The sequence below is a fragment of the Trachinotus anak genome, unplaced genomic scaffold, assembly GCF_046630095.1.
Source record: "Trachinotus anak isolate AG129_WGS33_773 ecotype Australia unplaced genomic scaffold, CSIRO_AGI_Tana_v1 ptg000011l, whole genome shotgun sequence".
NCBI lineage: Eukaryota > Metazoa > Chordata > Actinopteri > Carangiformes > Carangidae > Trachinotus > Trachinotus anak.
The window spans coordinates 13330851-13348029 of NW_027273862.1; positions in this window are offsets into that span (position 1 = coordinate 13330851).

Below are 17179 nucleotides of genomic sequence, written 5' to 3' on the forward strand. Positions count from 1 at the left end.
TAGTAAACTGATTATATTACTAATTAGTGAACAGAGGGGCAGGGGAAGTAAGTCTGAAGGAGGAAAGAACCCTCACAAATAAAACCCTTTATATATTGAGGCAGCTTGCCTCAAGCAGTATAGGGCGGTTAACAGTAAAAGCACATTTCACTCCCTATAATTAACGTCAGTATATACAGAGACATACTGCACACATTCTCCACAGTTTCCCCGCTCTCACTGTATTTAGAAATTCTAATTGACATTAAGCCTGTATCAGTTTAGCATTTTCTGTGTCAGTAAAGAGCTGTGAGGCGTGCTGATGTGAAACATGTTGCATCCGCCTCCCTCACAGGTTTTTCACAGCGCATTAGAACAACCTTGTAGAATCCGTCTTTGAGATCACACTGCATTTTCTGTGCGACTTCACATCCTTACCCTGTGGATGAGCTCGACTCTGCTACCCTGTCCATCTGGATATCCCAGCTCATCCCAGAAAGTCCGGTTCTGCCAAACATGACAAACTTCCTCAACTAGATTGGATTATAGCACGAGAGGGAGTGTGCAGCCTCAGACTTAAATACTCTCCAGGCTAAAAAGAGTGTGATAGAGTTAGTGCCAAGGAAGCATAATTAATGTTCTTAATTGGGCCTTTCCTTACAGTGGCGACTGATAGTCCACTCATAGTCAGCCATGGCTTCAGGGGCCACTGCCATGCACTGTTAATGACGTGCGTCCTGTGCTTGTCTGATCTCATACAGTTGCTGGCCTTTTCTAGCAAGAATACGTCTTGGACAACATCCAGCTGTGGTCATAGGAGGAGACACAAACATCATCAAGCTGCGGGAGAGAAACTCCTTGCTTCTGTTTAGACAAAACATGTTCTTCATACTTCTCAAGCATCTCATCCTCCTCATGTTTTAAGATGATCTATTCCTGCTGTTGAATGATGAACGAAGCGTTACAAGTCCCCTCAGTGTCTCCTCTGATTGAGCCTTTGTCCACTACAAGATGGGTTTAACCTCCTGAACCTGCTCTGCCCCCAGAGGTCTTACTTACAAGCACTCTCCTCCTCCCTCTGACCCATGGCTTAGTGACACTGGATGGGCAACGGGGTGTAAATCCATTGCTCTTACAGACCCCTGCCACAGTTAAGTCAGGTGTGACACAAAAGCCTGTTTGGAAGGGAAAATGTACAGTATATCCATTTGCACTCACAGAGTGCATGCACAAAGTGCTGCAAAGATTTGTTTTGATGTGTCTAGTGCTGTAGAGGTTAAAAGATGAAATAAATTGGGCCATAGTTGCCTAGTGGAGAATCTAAACTGCATATCCCTGGTGTGATTCTAGCTCCCCATGTTTCCTGTCTCTAACTCCACAGTGATTTATCCAATAAAAATAAAATGATAATGAAATAAACTAAAATTCATGGTTCACATATAAGTCCCATCATATTTTAATGCACTTTGATTCAATTCAATTCAATTATATTTGTAAAGTGTCAAATCATAATATACATTATCACAAGGTACTTTACAGGATAAGGTCAAGACTTTACTTTATAGAGAGAAGCCCAACAGTTCCCTCAAAGAGCAAGCACCTGGCTGGCACTTGGTTTTTAAGCTTTCCACTGTGTATTTGAATAGAATGAATTTTTATATATACAAGGAAATACTGTATTTTATGTAATGTACAGTACAGCATTTATTTATGTTCAAAAAGAGAACAGCAAGAAATTTTACATCAAGGAAAAAGAATTTAGTCAGCTTAAGAGTTCACTGGACTGTTTCTTTTAGGAAACATCACACCAGCAGGGGTCAGTAGTGCACTGCTGTCACAGGCTCTTATCACCAGTTGAAAGGGGTTCCTCTTACAAACCAGCTGCACCAAGCTTTTATATAGGCTGCACATTAATTATTCTGGTAATTATTTAGAATAAGTCAAATATTTTTCCAACATCCTACATATTTGTCTGTATTCTAAATACCATGGACTGTGGCACTATATTTTTGACCAAAAAATCTGTTAAATTGTTACAAAATAAAAGATAAAAACACAAATAATTAAAAAAAATAGTTATTTTCATGCTTACAGCTCCTGTTAAAAATGTGGATGAGGGTCATTAGCTCATGGACAACCATGGAGGGGAGAGCTCTTATTTTTAAATAATAATGAACTCAGGTTAGAGTAAGAGGCTGAGACATCAGTGATGCACAAAGGTAGAGACAGACGTTACCTTGTAATTGTTAAATTTAATCAGCATTTATAATATTCACCTCAGTGAATTCAAATATCTCATGACATTCTGGCCTAAATTTAAATTCGCTTTACTTCTACATCTAATTAGATACTATTAGAGTCCATGTCTAACTTCCTTTTTTTGCTTTGTGTGACAGTAGAGAGAAAAAAATAAATAAATAGATGGAAATGAGGTAAAGAACACCAACTTTAAATGATCCCCTCATACTGAAGTAAATAAAGACCATATAACTACATACTGCATATACTGACACACAGTCAGTGTGCTGATGTGCCATGTTTCTTGGCCTCTGTGGTCAGAGGGATGGGGTGGCAGCTTAGCGTCCAACATGGGGAGAGACTGACACACTTTCACTCTGTGTTTTCACCCTCAGGCAGAGAGCTAATTAAGGAGGGACTCTGGTTTTATTTACTGTCAGCTCCTGGCCCCTGGGTGCGTGTGTTGGTGTGTGTGTGTGTGTGTCGGGCTGATTTTGCCCTATCTGAGAGCGTTCTCAGTCACACCAGTTTAGCTGGGCCTTGCCATTTTGCCTGCATTCAGCCAGCGGCACTATGATAGTGGTAATGCTGACCGTTATCCATTAGCTAAAGCTTCTCTAAGAAGGGTATCTCCACAGCGATGCAGGGAGGTGCTGGGCACGGAAGCCAGTGCTGCAGGGAGAAATGTAATTACTATGTCCTCAATATGATACAGATATCACAGATATATCAAAGATGTGATGTGGAGATTCACCATGCGTCAGGGGCATAACATTTGAATCTGATGGTGACCATTACATCATCTTTTATCATAATTCACTGAATTTGCAGCACATATATATACAATATAAGGTATATTTTCTAAATATTTTAAATAATCTTCTTGTAAATAATTCACAACCCATGCTTTGGTTTTAATTATTAAACAAAATCTGCTCCTTTTTGTCTATATCACATTTTTTTTTATCATTTATAGTTTTACTATAATTGGGGAAATTATGGTGAGTTAAAATGTCCTTATCAACCTCATGAGTGGGCTTCTTGAAGTGTACCTAATAAGTCAGTGCTTGTCTAAAGTACTTTATCATCATGAGTGGACATATTTTTAGAATATGTTGTATTTTCGATTCAGATTCATCCATAATTTGGACTTTTTGAACTGCTCTTAATATGCTTTAAAGCCATTGCAATATTCAATATAATAATGAGTGCACACATGTTTATTTTTAGCATATTACATATTCTACATTCTACATTCTACATTCAGATTCAGATTAAGATTCAGTACAAGCAATATACACAATAATGTCAAAACAATGGCAGCCAGCAGGAATGAAGTGCAACAACAAACACCTAAATTACATGTAACTTGTGGCATATCCAACTGTGACAACAAAATTAACGTAAAATACGCCTCCACTCTAAGATGTGTTTTGCTTATTCTTACTTCACTTGGATGTCTGAGCTTCACTGTGCAGAATTATGAATGTGCACCAGAAGACTGTTTTCACAATCACCTGCTGAAGGGGGAAAGTTTCTCTGCGCTCACCTTAAATCTAAGTTTACAAAGCCTATGTAAGGATATAGGATTTTGCGACATTACAACCAGTTTAATTGGAAACCAATCATGCAAAATGCAACTTAGACTGGTGTGGAGTGAAAACCTGAAAACTCCGACATACACAGAAAATGGACTGTAAAGAGGACACCTTAACGATGCTGGATTTTTAAATGGGTGAGAAAAGGAGGGAACAAGCTGTTTGGATATTTACCTACTTAATATATTTCTGGAAAAACCACATCAGACACAAAATATTATATAATGGAAAGTATTTTATATACCTTAAAGCATGTCTGGAGGGGACCTTTAAACATGGCGGATGGTTTAAATAGTACTTTGGCAGGTCATTCTTTGGTTTCATGCTTACATTCAAACAAAATTTCATACAGGTCTACTTGACAGTCACCACAGCAAAGTTTCTAAACCCTCTAATTTTGATATCCCTCGAATAGTACATGCTATTCTCTTGAACCTTGCTTTAATATGCAGCCACTTATAACAAATACCCACTGTCTGTGTTGACTGTAGATGGTCATTTGTAGTTAAGCTGACAGTGGACATCCTCCCAACATCCACTGATGTTGATCAAACAGAACCTGCAGTCCCCCACTGGCCCCAAGCTGATTCAAACAGTACCTCAGCAGGACTCTCTTTACAGGGTTCCACTACAGCTCCATTTGTTGGTGACAGCGCTGCTGCAGAGGTGACACACCACAGTGACAGGGGCAACCTCCTCCCCACTCCACCCTCTCCACCACCATCCACTCACCCAGCGGTGGTGCCCCAGTGAGCCCTGTACCTCGCCCACGTCAGTCAATAAACCGCAGGCGGCCACACACACGTACACACACACACACACACACACATCATCGACAACCTGGAAATGTTGAGGGGAGTGACATGATGGAGAGGGAAAGTAAGTGAAAGAAAGGAAGTGATAGATGGATGGAGGAAGTGTTTCACTGGTGTCTGAACAGCGAGCACAGCGAGGAGGACTCTCATTACGTGCTGTTGTGTCTGACAGCGACGGTGCTGTAGCTGTTACAGGGAGTTGATGACCCAAGTGACCCGGAAAGCAAGGCGTGGCCCACACAGCTGTGGTCACCGTGGTGATCTCACACAGTGTAATTAATGCACACAATCAGAGGTGTCTGCGTACGTGTGTGTGTGTGTGTGTGTGTGTGTGTGTGTGTGTGTGTGTGTGCGTGAACACGCATGCAGGGGTTTGCCTGCTTATTACAACCAAACAGTGAGTTACAATCTGACAACAGAGAGCTCTGGGTAATTTCCCATCATGCCTCATCAGGAACAGCGGGGGGCCAAGAGCCTCGCCACATCAGCTCACACTCGGACCTGGGTAGAAAATTACCATCATTAAACAGCAATGTGTGAGAGAGAGAAAGAGGGAGCCAAAAAAAGAGAGCCCGTGATAGACAATGGGATAGTCGGAGACAGGCAGAATGGAAGATAGACACTTGATACGAAATGAATCAGATGAAAGTGGAGAAGGAGATGGGCACAGCTGGGCTACAGTAAATGCCAAAATCATGATGCAGTATGGATCAAGGAAAACTGGAGCTCTCAGTGTCTATGTTCCTCAAAAGACAAATCTATAGCACAATTCCAGACAGAACAGAGCTTTACCAGTTGTCTTGTCTTTCTTTCTCTCTCATTAGTGAGTAGCCGTGATTGTATTGGATTGAACAGTGACTCTGTATTGATCTGGGCAGACCTCTGAGGACTAATGTAATCAGTGCCCTCTGCCTGTGCAGGCTGAGAGGCAGGTGGTGGAGGGTGAGATTAGCCATGAGACAGGTGGGAGAATAGGCAGGAGTCAACCACTAAGATGAAATATATTTACAGCCTGTACACGGTATTTTGCAAGGTGAAGACAAGAGGGGAAACAGAGAGAACACAACCGCTTTCTCCATGAAAATTGAGGAAAATTCAATTTTTGTTTTATTTTATTTTTGGGAGGTTAAACACAGTGAAAGCGCCGCTCGAAGCAAACAGAGGCAGTCTCATGGTTGTCAAATTTCAATCATTGTTTCGTAACTGAAATACTCACAATGTGATAGATAAAAGATCTGCGGCCAAGCTCTGAGCTGAATCCCAATCTCTGATGTCTCATGTCTGTTTTAAGTAACAGTGGAAAAGATGTTTGAGTGGAATCTATGAGGAGACATTAAAATCGTGGTGTACTACTTAAAGATATATGTGTAAAATCACAACTGAGACAAGTTCTGGTTGTTCTTGGAGGGACACAATGTTTCCTGACAGTCTGAAGTCCCGCAGCTCCCTGGTCGTCTTGACAGCTCTGCTATGCCCATGGCTCCTCTTAACTCCCTCTGTCTTCCTATCTTTTTCTCAGCCCAGCACTGAAAGTGTTTACCCTCCTATCCTCTGCCATTACCTTCAGTGTCCCTGCACATATGTCTGCAGCTTGCTGTTACCCACCTTGACTCCCTCTTGCTTTTTTCCCCCTTTCCAATCCCACAGTGCGCTTTTATTTTCTCCTCTGCCTCTCCCCTCTTCCTATAGTTGAAAATAAAAAAAATAAAAAAAACAGCATCACTTGATCACTTGAGTGAGTCCTCACCTGGCTGCTCTGCTGGCTAGAGATGAGAGGAAGGAAGAGATAAAAACAACAAATGAGATGGAAAATAAACAGAGAGAAGAGAGGGACCCAGGAGGAGAGGTGGACATATGCAGAACAGAATTTATGTTTTGTTGAGGAGCAGTCATACTTTACCCAGCACCCCGAGCCCTTCAACAACACATACTGTATCTTTACTAAAAGCACACACACACACACACACACACACACACACATTCCCCATGTAAAGACCTACACAGATGCGCTCTTGGTGAGGAGGAGAGAGAAAGAGTCTTTGCATGGATGACCCAGTTGGGCTTGTGCCAGTTCTGGAAGAGCCTGGAGCCAAAGTGTGGACCACACACACACGCACACATGCACGCACACACACACACACACACATATACACACACACACACACACACACACACACACACACCATCTGGTCCCGTGCCTTTTAATAACTGAAACAAGGCACAAGATGTAGGCAGCATGGTGCATGGTTTCCCATCAGCCTGGCAGCAAGAGAGCAGTAAGTAACAATAGTAACAATAGCCGTGAGAGCAGTAAATACGCAGAGCATTACAGGTGTAGATGGAAAACACATGGCAGTGGATAAGGCAGCGGATGAGGCCTTTGTTTGCAAAAAATTGGAGAATTTGTTGAAGGAGCGTACAGGGCTTTCTGTGCTTCAACACGCATGATGTTCAGAAAGATGCAGCCATACCCGGCATAAATTCTTTCTCCTCCTTTGCTCTCTCTCTCTCTCTTTTCTTCCTCTCTGTCTTTCTCCCCTGCTGCGTACAGGAGTCAGTCTGACTTTTGATCCTGACATCTGCGTCTTGCAGGAATGTCTGTGTGCTCTCTCTGCCCTCTGATGTAGCTCCAGGAACTAATGGAATGTGAAAGAGACAGACGGGCTTCTCGTCTGAAAAACACTGCCCTCTCTCCGTACACGTGTGTATATATGTGTGTGTTTATGCGTGTCCGTGTGTGTGTGTGTGTGTGTGTGTGTGTGTGTGTGTGTGTGTGTGTGAGTTGAGAGGGCATTCTTGCTCCCACACAAATCTACTGTCTGCTTCAATCCAGCCTTTTCCATAGCATCAACGCCCCCCCCCCCAAAAAAATGAAAAAGGGTGAGACAGGGAGAAAGGCAGATGATAAACGAGTTGAACACCTCAATTCATGTTTTCGCACATGGCAATATGGAGCATGGTTTTAAATCAGCTAACCTTTGAGCTGTAGTGTACGGGTTAATCCCACAACTCTTTCACTTTCTCTCCCTCTCTCGCTCTCCCTCGTTCTGCGGAGAGAGTCTGAAGGTCTAAAAGGGTGTTTACAATTCACTAATCTGACTTCAAAACCAGCTTAACTCTGGGAGACATCAAAGGTGCGCGCGTGATGGCCCCACTGATCCCAGTGAGGGGGGGATGTATGATAGACTGGAAACCTAGTGAGAAGGGGTGGGGGCAGAAAAAGGAACAAGAGGAAACTAGATATTTCTGAGATCTTGTGATGACTGTCTCACTTGATCCAAAAAAAAAAAAGAAAAAAAAAAGAAAAAGAAAGAAAACTGTTCCAGACTTATGATAAGGCTTATAAATTAAAAGCACTTCATGAGGCTGATTGGTTCTGGATCAATCATGCAAACAAAACAATCAATAGAATGACATTATTTCATTAAAAAAAGGTTTGCAAGCTTTGTGACTCACCTTTCAAAGTCAAGCTTTAAATTGTTTGTACCCCAGTGATGAATGCATCCATCTGGGCTTATCATCTCTATCAAAATCACTCATTATGAAAGGGCAGCTAAAATATTAGCCTCTGCTTTCCATAAACATATTCATTAAGAATTGATAGCCGGATTTTCAAATACACTTCCAGGAAGTAGATGGGGAAGTCTTTGTCCTGGTGAGGCTAACTAATGATGAACAGCTCATTTAAACAAGAGTTGCATGAATATCCGCACAGGAAAAAATGCAGGCAAGGTAAAATTAGCCAGTAATAAATGAACATCGTAGAGATACATCTGGCATTAATTGTCATCCAAAGGTCACGGTTCATTAAATTACCATTAAAGAGTTTGACAAAATATATTTGGTGCTCACTGAAGTATGCTGGCTTTGTGAAGTAAAATGTATAAATAACTGTAATAACTATAGCTGTGTTTCTAAGACCTATTAATATAAGATGGAAAGGAGAAGCCCATTCTGCAGGGACATTATCAAGGGATTCGCACTATTAAGAGATGTATTTTTCCTCCTCTTTGAACACGTAGAAATAATGCAAATTATAATAAATTGTCATGTAATGAATAGTCAGGCCAAAAATGAGGACAGTATGATTTGATGGAGATGAACTGATCGCAGTCCTATTAGTTATTCAGTATGTGTGCTGAATACATCTCGATGCAAAGTTCTATTGTGATTTCAAGTTTGTCCCACATTTCTATTGAGCTATCAGGGACGGACATGCGAAACTGCCCCGAGCAAACATCTGCTCGCACATGTACACATATGTATAAACATACACAGGCTGACATACATGCCCACGCTGGACCCGTTAGAGCCCAACACTTAGACAAAAAAAAAAAAAAGGAGGGGGGGGGGGGGGGGGGGGGGGGGGGTGCAACAAAGAGTGTACAGTATGCACACATTTGATTAAGGGGAAAAGAAGGAGGGAGGAAAGAGAAAGAGAGAGAATGTGTTTGTTTGTGTGTTTGTGTGTGTGTGTGTGTGTTAGAGAGAGGCAGAGCAACATGAGACAGAGCGACTCGGGTGGACAGACACTGATTCCCCCAGGTGCATGTTGGGTAAGTCTTCAATAATGTGGAGTGACAAGGAACAGAAGGAGCCGATTTCTCCTCATGTCATATCCTCTTTCTCTTCTCGCTTCCTGCTTCTTGTCAACAGGACTTTAAACTGGTGTTTGTTAAATTGGATGTCAGGGTCAACAGAGGACTTTGTTACATTGAATGCTTGTCTGTTTGTGTGCATGTGTTAGCCTGCGTGTGCATAAATGTGTGTGCGTGCTCAATGCCATCGTTTAAACGTGGTAACATGTTGTCTCTTGGTATTAGAGGCTCAGGTTGGACAATAAAACAATGCTGAAATACCTTAACATGAGAAATTCCACAACACAACTTTGATATGTGAAGTTACAATATACACATGCAATTCAGTTACAGAAGCCTCCATCACACTGATTCACTGAGCTCACAAACACAGCAGAATCCCCACTGTATTTGATGGCAAAGCCCCGGAGCCTCCGCTGTTCAGCCATGACACTGTAGCAGGTCTACCCTGCCTTTCCAGGAAGCCTCAGATGAGTAGGAAGCCCCTGGACATCTCTGCTAATCACTCATCCCTAAACAAGCGCTTTCTAAATGACCTTAGAGAGAAAGAAACAAGAGACAGACAAACCACGCAGCCAAACAAGGCCCCCAGGCCTCTAACCAATTTAAATCCCAATTAGATTTTTCAGATGGTCTCAAGAGGTGAGTGTGTGTCCGTGTATGTTTGTGCGTATGTTTGCAGGCATGTGTGTGCATTGTAAGACAACCAGCTCCTCTGTATAAACAACAAAGGTCATTCGCTGTCTGAGTCGGTGTATGTTATTGTCCCGATTAGTGTGTGTGATTTTGTTTTGACTGTTATTGTTACAATTGTAGAAGCGGCTGACATTTGACTGTAAAAAAGAGAGGATCACATTATTGTCATTGTCAGAGGATTTTCAAATTTTCTTATCTTGCTATGGAAAGTCAATACTAATAACGAAAATGTATATTTGTAATAACAACATCTAAAATAATAGGTCAGAGGCTACTCACACACACAAATATGTTAGTTACTGATCCCAGTGTCTGTTGTCAGGATATTACCTAAATGCAAATGACTCACAGAATAAATAGCAACACCATATTTGCTGTGATACACAGTGTCAAGCAGGGTTGCATAAAATAATAAAGGTAAAAGAGGCAAACTCATCAGCTTTTCTTTCCGTCCGTGCTCCCTTGTTTACATTCTGCCTGCTGAAACACCTTCAGCTCCCATCACAGAAAAGATGAAATTGGTTTCAGTTTTGCAGAATTTTATCTCTCTAAATATACAGAAAAATGATGTAAGGTATTCAAATCACAATCTTTATATATTGCAGAATCAGTTTTACATATGGCATTTGGCTCTGTCAAGGAAGTTACCTGCATTAAAAGCATATCAAATATAATGGATACAGGAAATGCAGATTTCTTAATTTGCTGTTCAGTATGGTTCATGTTTTATGTATTATGTACATTGATAAAATCAAATTTCCACATTGTAGACAGCAACGCCTTCAATTGTTTAGTATGTTTCCATGTTGCTTATAGTAACAGCTGCTAGAAAAATACGTTGGCCTATTAATACCTTTAGACACATAAACAAAAGTGCACACATACGCTGACAAACACACACCAGATGGCCCCCCACCTCTTACATTAGTGTCCCCGTGGCAACAGGTCAAAACAGGTCCCACCTGAACAGGGCATTTGTGGTTCACAGGTGAGCCCTCTCTCTTCCTCTGCTTCGTCTTTTCTTTATAGTCATGTCCCGTATCTCTGTCTCTCTGACAGCAAATGAGAGCAGGTCAGCATGTGCTGGGTTACTTCTGCAGGCCAGATGGGATTCAATGGAGATGACATTCAGTGGATGACCCACCTGATGTAACCATAATGCCGCCAGAGCTGCCTCTTCCTATCCTTTTGATAACCACAACAGAGAGGTGAACACATAACGTACACTAATGCACACATGCATAAAATAAAGCCTTAATACTGTCAAATGGAAGCTGCTTGTGTATTTAGCAGAGCACTGGCCTTTGTCATCAACTGTAGCTAAATGAACAAGGTTTCAGAAACAGCCCTGTGCGCTTGCCTCATTCCTCCCCACGCCTCTAGGTGGCAGTATTGTCATTTCAACCTCTTACACGTGCGTCCCAGCGATTCAGCTCTCACAACTCCACAAAAAAATAAATAAAAATCTCAACTCCTCTTCCACAGTAGAAAACTATGCCACTAAAAACTGATCATCTCCTTTGCACTCTTTTAAAGCTGCACAAAATATTCACCACTACATCAAATATTCCATCTCGCAGAAGTTGCCAGAGCCATTCTTTGTGCATTTGAACCTGCATAAAAGCTTATGTTGTCGTCATTTGTTCAGAGAAAAAAATTATATTTAAACAAAAATTTAACATCCAACATTTTTTTAACCAATGTTATAAAGATTTATTACGAATTACTGTTTGAATGAAATACCCAGCTGACCCTGTGGAGTTAAAAGAAAATTAAAATTTTATCTCTTTCTATTAGATCTGAATGTAAAAAATTAAAAAGAAATTCAATCATTCAAGAGGACACAGCAGTCACTGTATATGACGCAAAGATGAAGTCATCACTGTGCTGAGGGCAATAAAAGCAGCATCATCACAACCATGAAGTCATCTACATTGGAATATTTTTGTCAGGCGTCACGCGTTGGCCCCATGTATGTGTGGCTCCCTCTCGTATCATATGGAGCAAATTTATGGTTTGGGGTTGGTGGGAGCTTTGCGTGCAGAGCAGCACTTGTTCCAACACTGAGAGTCAGCTAGAAAGAGAGGCAATAACAGCCGCATGATGTGTACAAGTGAGGAGCACACAATTAGACTCATTATTGTATCCTGGAGATGAGAGAAGTGCAACGTGGGCACTCCCCTGCTGTGACTTGGCACCCTTTGGAGACAGTGAATCATGTACACATGTACACATTTCTCACAACAATACACAAGAAGCACCTCAGATAGCATGCCTCATTCATACACTCTTCATCCAGCCAAGCACACAGTTTACATTTGTCAGTCATTGGCAAACAGCAATTAAGCATCTGGCCAACTCACCTATTCACACAGATACAGGTTTCATATCTGCAGGCCTGGTTTCCATCCTGTGATGTGAGCAGCATATCCTGCATCAGTCTTGAGTACACCCTGGTTTAAATTCTCCAAATGGATCTTTCTCCATGTTTACAGGCCTTAGTAACATGAACATGGTTGACAGTGTAGTACATAGAATGAAACTGCAGCTTAAACTGACAGTCACTTTAAATACTGTAGTTTGGGTATTTATACACACAGGCTACATGACACCTCCTTGTGCCCTTGTTTTTCCCTCCTTCCTTGGCTGCAGGATCGTGGGTGCACCTGGACTCCCCAGCAGAGTGCTGGTCTGACAGCTAACACTGCACTATGTCAAGGTGTGCACTGATTGTCTTATCTGCCCATTTATCACAGTTGAATTGGAACCAGCCTTGCCTGAAACCTGCTTTCAGACTTTGTTCGGGTGACTTGGGATGCATGATGCTGCAATTGTGGAGCTTTTAGAAATGGGGGTTCCATTGCAAATATATTCGGGGTTATTTTAACATACCGGGATACTTCATGTGTTTTATGACTGTATTTCACTGGCCTGAGATAATAATGATAATTAGCCTGCTACCAAGACATGGAGGGGGTGGGGCTGTTATACATATTAGCCTACATGCACAATGTCTTGTTTCAGCAAACTGACACAAAATAACTTCCCCAAAAGTGTAAGTTTCTCCCACTTCAAATGGGATGATTGTAAAGCCTAAAAAATGCATCAGTGTGCGAGAAGTGGATGGCTCCATGAGGCTGTCTACACAAGCTGTTTGCACACAAACCAGCGCTGATGTCTTCTGTCAGCCCTCATTTTGGTAAACACTGACGTCTACATGAAGAAACGGAGTGACAGGTGCATGATTGAGGTACTTAAAAGCAGACACTCTCAGCGACTCTCCTCCTCTCTCCTGATCTCCCAGGGTTGCTGCGATTCTCCACATGCATTTCTGTCCTGACATTATATGCATCAGCTCTCTTTCATCTCCTGCCACATTTTTTTTTTGGTCCCTTTTAATTGATGTAATGCACCTTTTGCAAGCTTTAGTGTTAATTGTAAGATGGTTATGATGGTGATCATTATCTTTCACATAGGCAGAATTTCCTTCATTAAAAAGAAAACTTGCACTTCTTAGGAATCCAGGATAAACTTGTTTGATTCTGTTAGGCAGGGGCTGGCATCACAAGGACTGTGCCACCTTTTCAAAGACTTTGCCTTACGAACAGGTCCACTTAAGCGAGATCTGTAAAAGATAAACATTAAATATGCATCCAGATCTTCTGCTTGGGCGAGTGGACTGAATCTGTATGAATGGCTAATGTGTTGCTGTGACGGCAAGCAACTAGATTGATCACTCATTACGATATCTGCTCCATTGGCCATTAACACCCGCAAGGAGACTAACCATGGGCCCCATCACACACCAGGGTTAAATTGAGAGTGAAGAAGTGAAGTGTGCTTGTGTGTGTGGCAGCGGGATGTAGGAAGACTGGTTGTTGCATGATCCAAATGTGGTCAGCTATAGGCTGCTACAGGCTGGAAGCTGGAATGACAGTGTAGGTGAGTGGGTTCAGGTGTCGTGGTATACATAAGATGAGGGGACACTGTGGTCTGTATTTATCACACTCACTAACCACATTTGGCCACAATGCAGCAGATAAAAGCGTAACCATCTATGCAGATGGCTCTTCAATGGAGGAAAATCATATGTGTACTAATATTAGACCTGGACTTCAAACTGCAGGCGCCTGTGCTCGCATGTGGCCTGCCTGAGACTTTTCTTCCTGATGGCCTGTTCACTGCTGATCCAAGAGTATAAGAAAGAACAACACATGTAAATTCAAGAGCGAATGAAGAGGTTCTCCACACCCACCGCTGCAGGGATGTTGTCAAAAGAACAAAATTTAATAAATCTGTCCATGACACCTACACACGCACTCTCTCTCTCTCGGAGTCTCCTTGTGTTTTCTCTTTCTCTCGATCACACACACCTGCCTAAGAGAAGGATTTACGTGTATTACATACAGTACATTGAACATGCCAATCACCCAACAGCGCAGCTGTCTGTGTGTTGTCTGTGAGCTGTCTGCATTCCTTTAGAAATTAACCGTGCACCTCAAATACTTTTCGACATGTAGCTTTAAATGCTAAAGTGGGGACAAATGTCGTGACAAGCTGTTCCATCGGTTACATGTCAAAATCACTCAAATACTTTTTCATTACCATACCTGAATGACTAATGCTGACCATTTTTTACATAATATAGTTCAATGATTAATTCAGTACACACATGAACACAGAGCTGCTCTGCTATTGTGCCATCTCACACTCCCTAACCACGCTTTAATTTCAAGATTAATTTCAAGATGTCACACCTTTGTATCAAACCTGAAAGTGACATACAACTGTTTTAATTTGTGTTTCTGAACTTCAGTTAACAGTAAGGTTGTTGAAAATCCACAGGTGGAGAAACTACAAACACATACAACATAATTCAACATTTATTTATCACATTTAAATTAGAACAAAATTTTAAAACACTTAAAAAGTGAGGGATAATAAATTAGATAATTTAGATAAGCCCCTCTTGCACAGAATCCACATCGCAGACAAGATCCTCAAATGGACCAGCTTGAGACCCAACTACTGGAAGGCCAATATTTGCTGTGGGGCAATGTGATTTTTACGGATATGTCGAGGATGCTGGTGTTGACATGAAGCCTGTTTACTCCTCTGTGCTCCCCCTGTAAAGATTCTGTCCACAGAGACCTCATACAGGGTGAGGGGACCCCTATTCATCTTCTCCCAAATGGGATAGCATCCTCCAGGGGAGAGGGGTGACATACTCGCTGCCAAGGCGATGGGGAAGTCCTTCTGCTGATAATAGCAGTCGACGGGGGGAACAACCTCAGCAGGCACCAGGCCAGACAACTGCCAATCAAAGTACCTCTCCTCTTTTTCCACATTTGGTTGCTACTGCCCCTCCTCTCTATACATCTCTCTTTCTTCCATCTCGCCTCCTCTCCTTCACAGGGAAAACTAGAGTGTGTACACTACGCACAATGATATTCTGACAAGGATTGGTCGGGGCATCGATGAAGACAAACATCAATTACAGATATGTAATTGTGAATAATAAGGCATTTGAATGGGTCAGCTAATTGCATATTAGCAAGGACAACAACTAAGCTAAAGTAGAAAACAAACCTCGGAACATTCCATCCAACTATTTTTCATCTCTTCCCTTAGTGCGTTAGATAATAAATAACAATCAACAATTGTGGATCCCTTTTACCTAATTACTAATTACCACAATGATAATTACACAACTGTGCAATGGCATGAAACAAATTGTTATGAGAATAAAGTGAAGTCCCCTCTCAATTTGTTTAATTTATAACTTTGGGTCTAAATTATCCATCCATCAATGCTAAAAAACAAAAACAAAAACAGAACAAGCTGCATGGAAGAAAGAAGAACAATGAATTAATAGAAAATTATGGGACCTATGTTCTAAACAAACTGTACCAAGATGCTGAAATGAAGTACCCCCTGCAGCCACAAAGCCACATTCTAAGAAAGACAGCAGCTTCTGGTCAGAGACATAGGTTTCTGAAAATAAGGTACAGGTTCAGATTCAGATTTAGGACTTTATCTTAACCCTATTCCTATTCTTGAGGTTGTACTGTCTTTTATCACGTGTAACTTTATTGCATCCAGTCTGTGTATAATGTCATACCAGCACTTTTAATGTTTTCAGTTATTATTTTATTGTGTTATTATTGTGTTTTTTATTCCGCCTTGCTGAGAAAAGATTTTTTGCCTGTGGAAAGTATCTAAAAAAGTACCTCAGTCTAATGTAGGTCTTATTAGAATTTCAACATAACTATATGTCCTGATTACAATATATTAAAACCTTGGTATAGTAGTCCCCAGATCAAATTATCTCACATGGCATCAAACTGAAAGGTGTAACATGCACTCTCACATATTTTGAGATTATGAAATGTAATGTCTATATAGCAGGAAGCACAGAAAAAGTCACCCTATTACTGCATCTTTTCTCTAAAATCGCTTGTAGCCTCCTTCTAGCTGAACAGGTTTATTCTGTTGCATGTTTTAATACTGACTCTGCTGCACTGTTGAAGCAGTTAGGGTGTGAGAGTGATGTAACAGAGCAAATCATTTGTTTTCTCTACAGAAGAGTGTAAACTATTTAATTTCCATTGACTGATGACAACTTATTATAATGTCACACACGGAAATGCTCCCTACTCCAGTATGTTTCGCAGCAATAATACTTCACTCAGCACTAAAAGCCATTATATTTGGCTGTATTGTAACAGGAACCTTCTGACTTGTTTCACATCCAATGAGAATGTATCTGAGCAACAGACAAAAACCCTGGCTTATTGATGAAAGCAGAACTGTCACCATGGCCCTGTAAAAGTGGGAGAGGTAACGCCATGCTTTTGCTGCGAGCCGTCTATTAATGAGACATCACTCCATCAGAGATGGCCTGTTTTGACAACTACCAGAGGCATTTTAGTGTGTGTGTGTGTGTGTATTTAGACAATCATGTCCCCAAATAAACACTGAATAATACAAATTTCTAGGATTTTTATTTTTATTTTTATTTTACAAAAAAGCAGTGCATTTATCATGAAGGGCATGAAAAAATAAATGCAAGAAACAAGACGAAAACAATAATCACACTCTTTTGTGACTGATACGATCATCCCAAGAATGCAATGGGAAAGTGAGAGGGAACCTGCTGTTCATCAGTGTGAATGGTCTCTATCCACAGACCTGAGAGCAATAATAGTATTAACATTGTATTTACTATAAAAATGAAATTATTTTTGGTAATCAT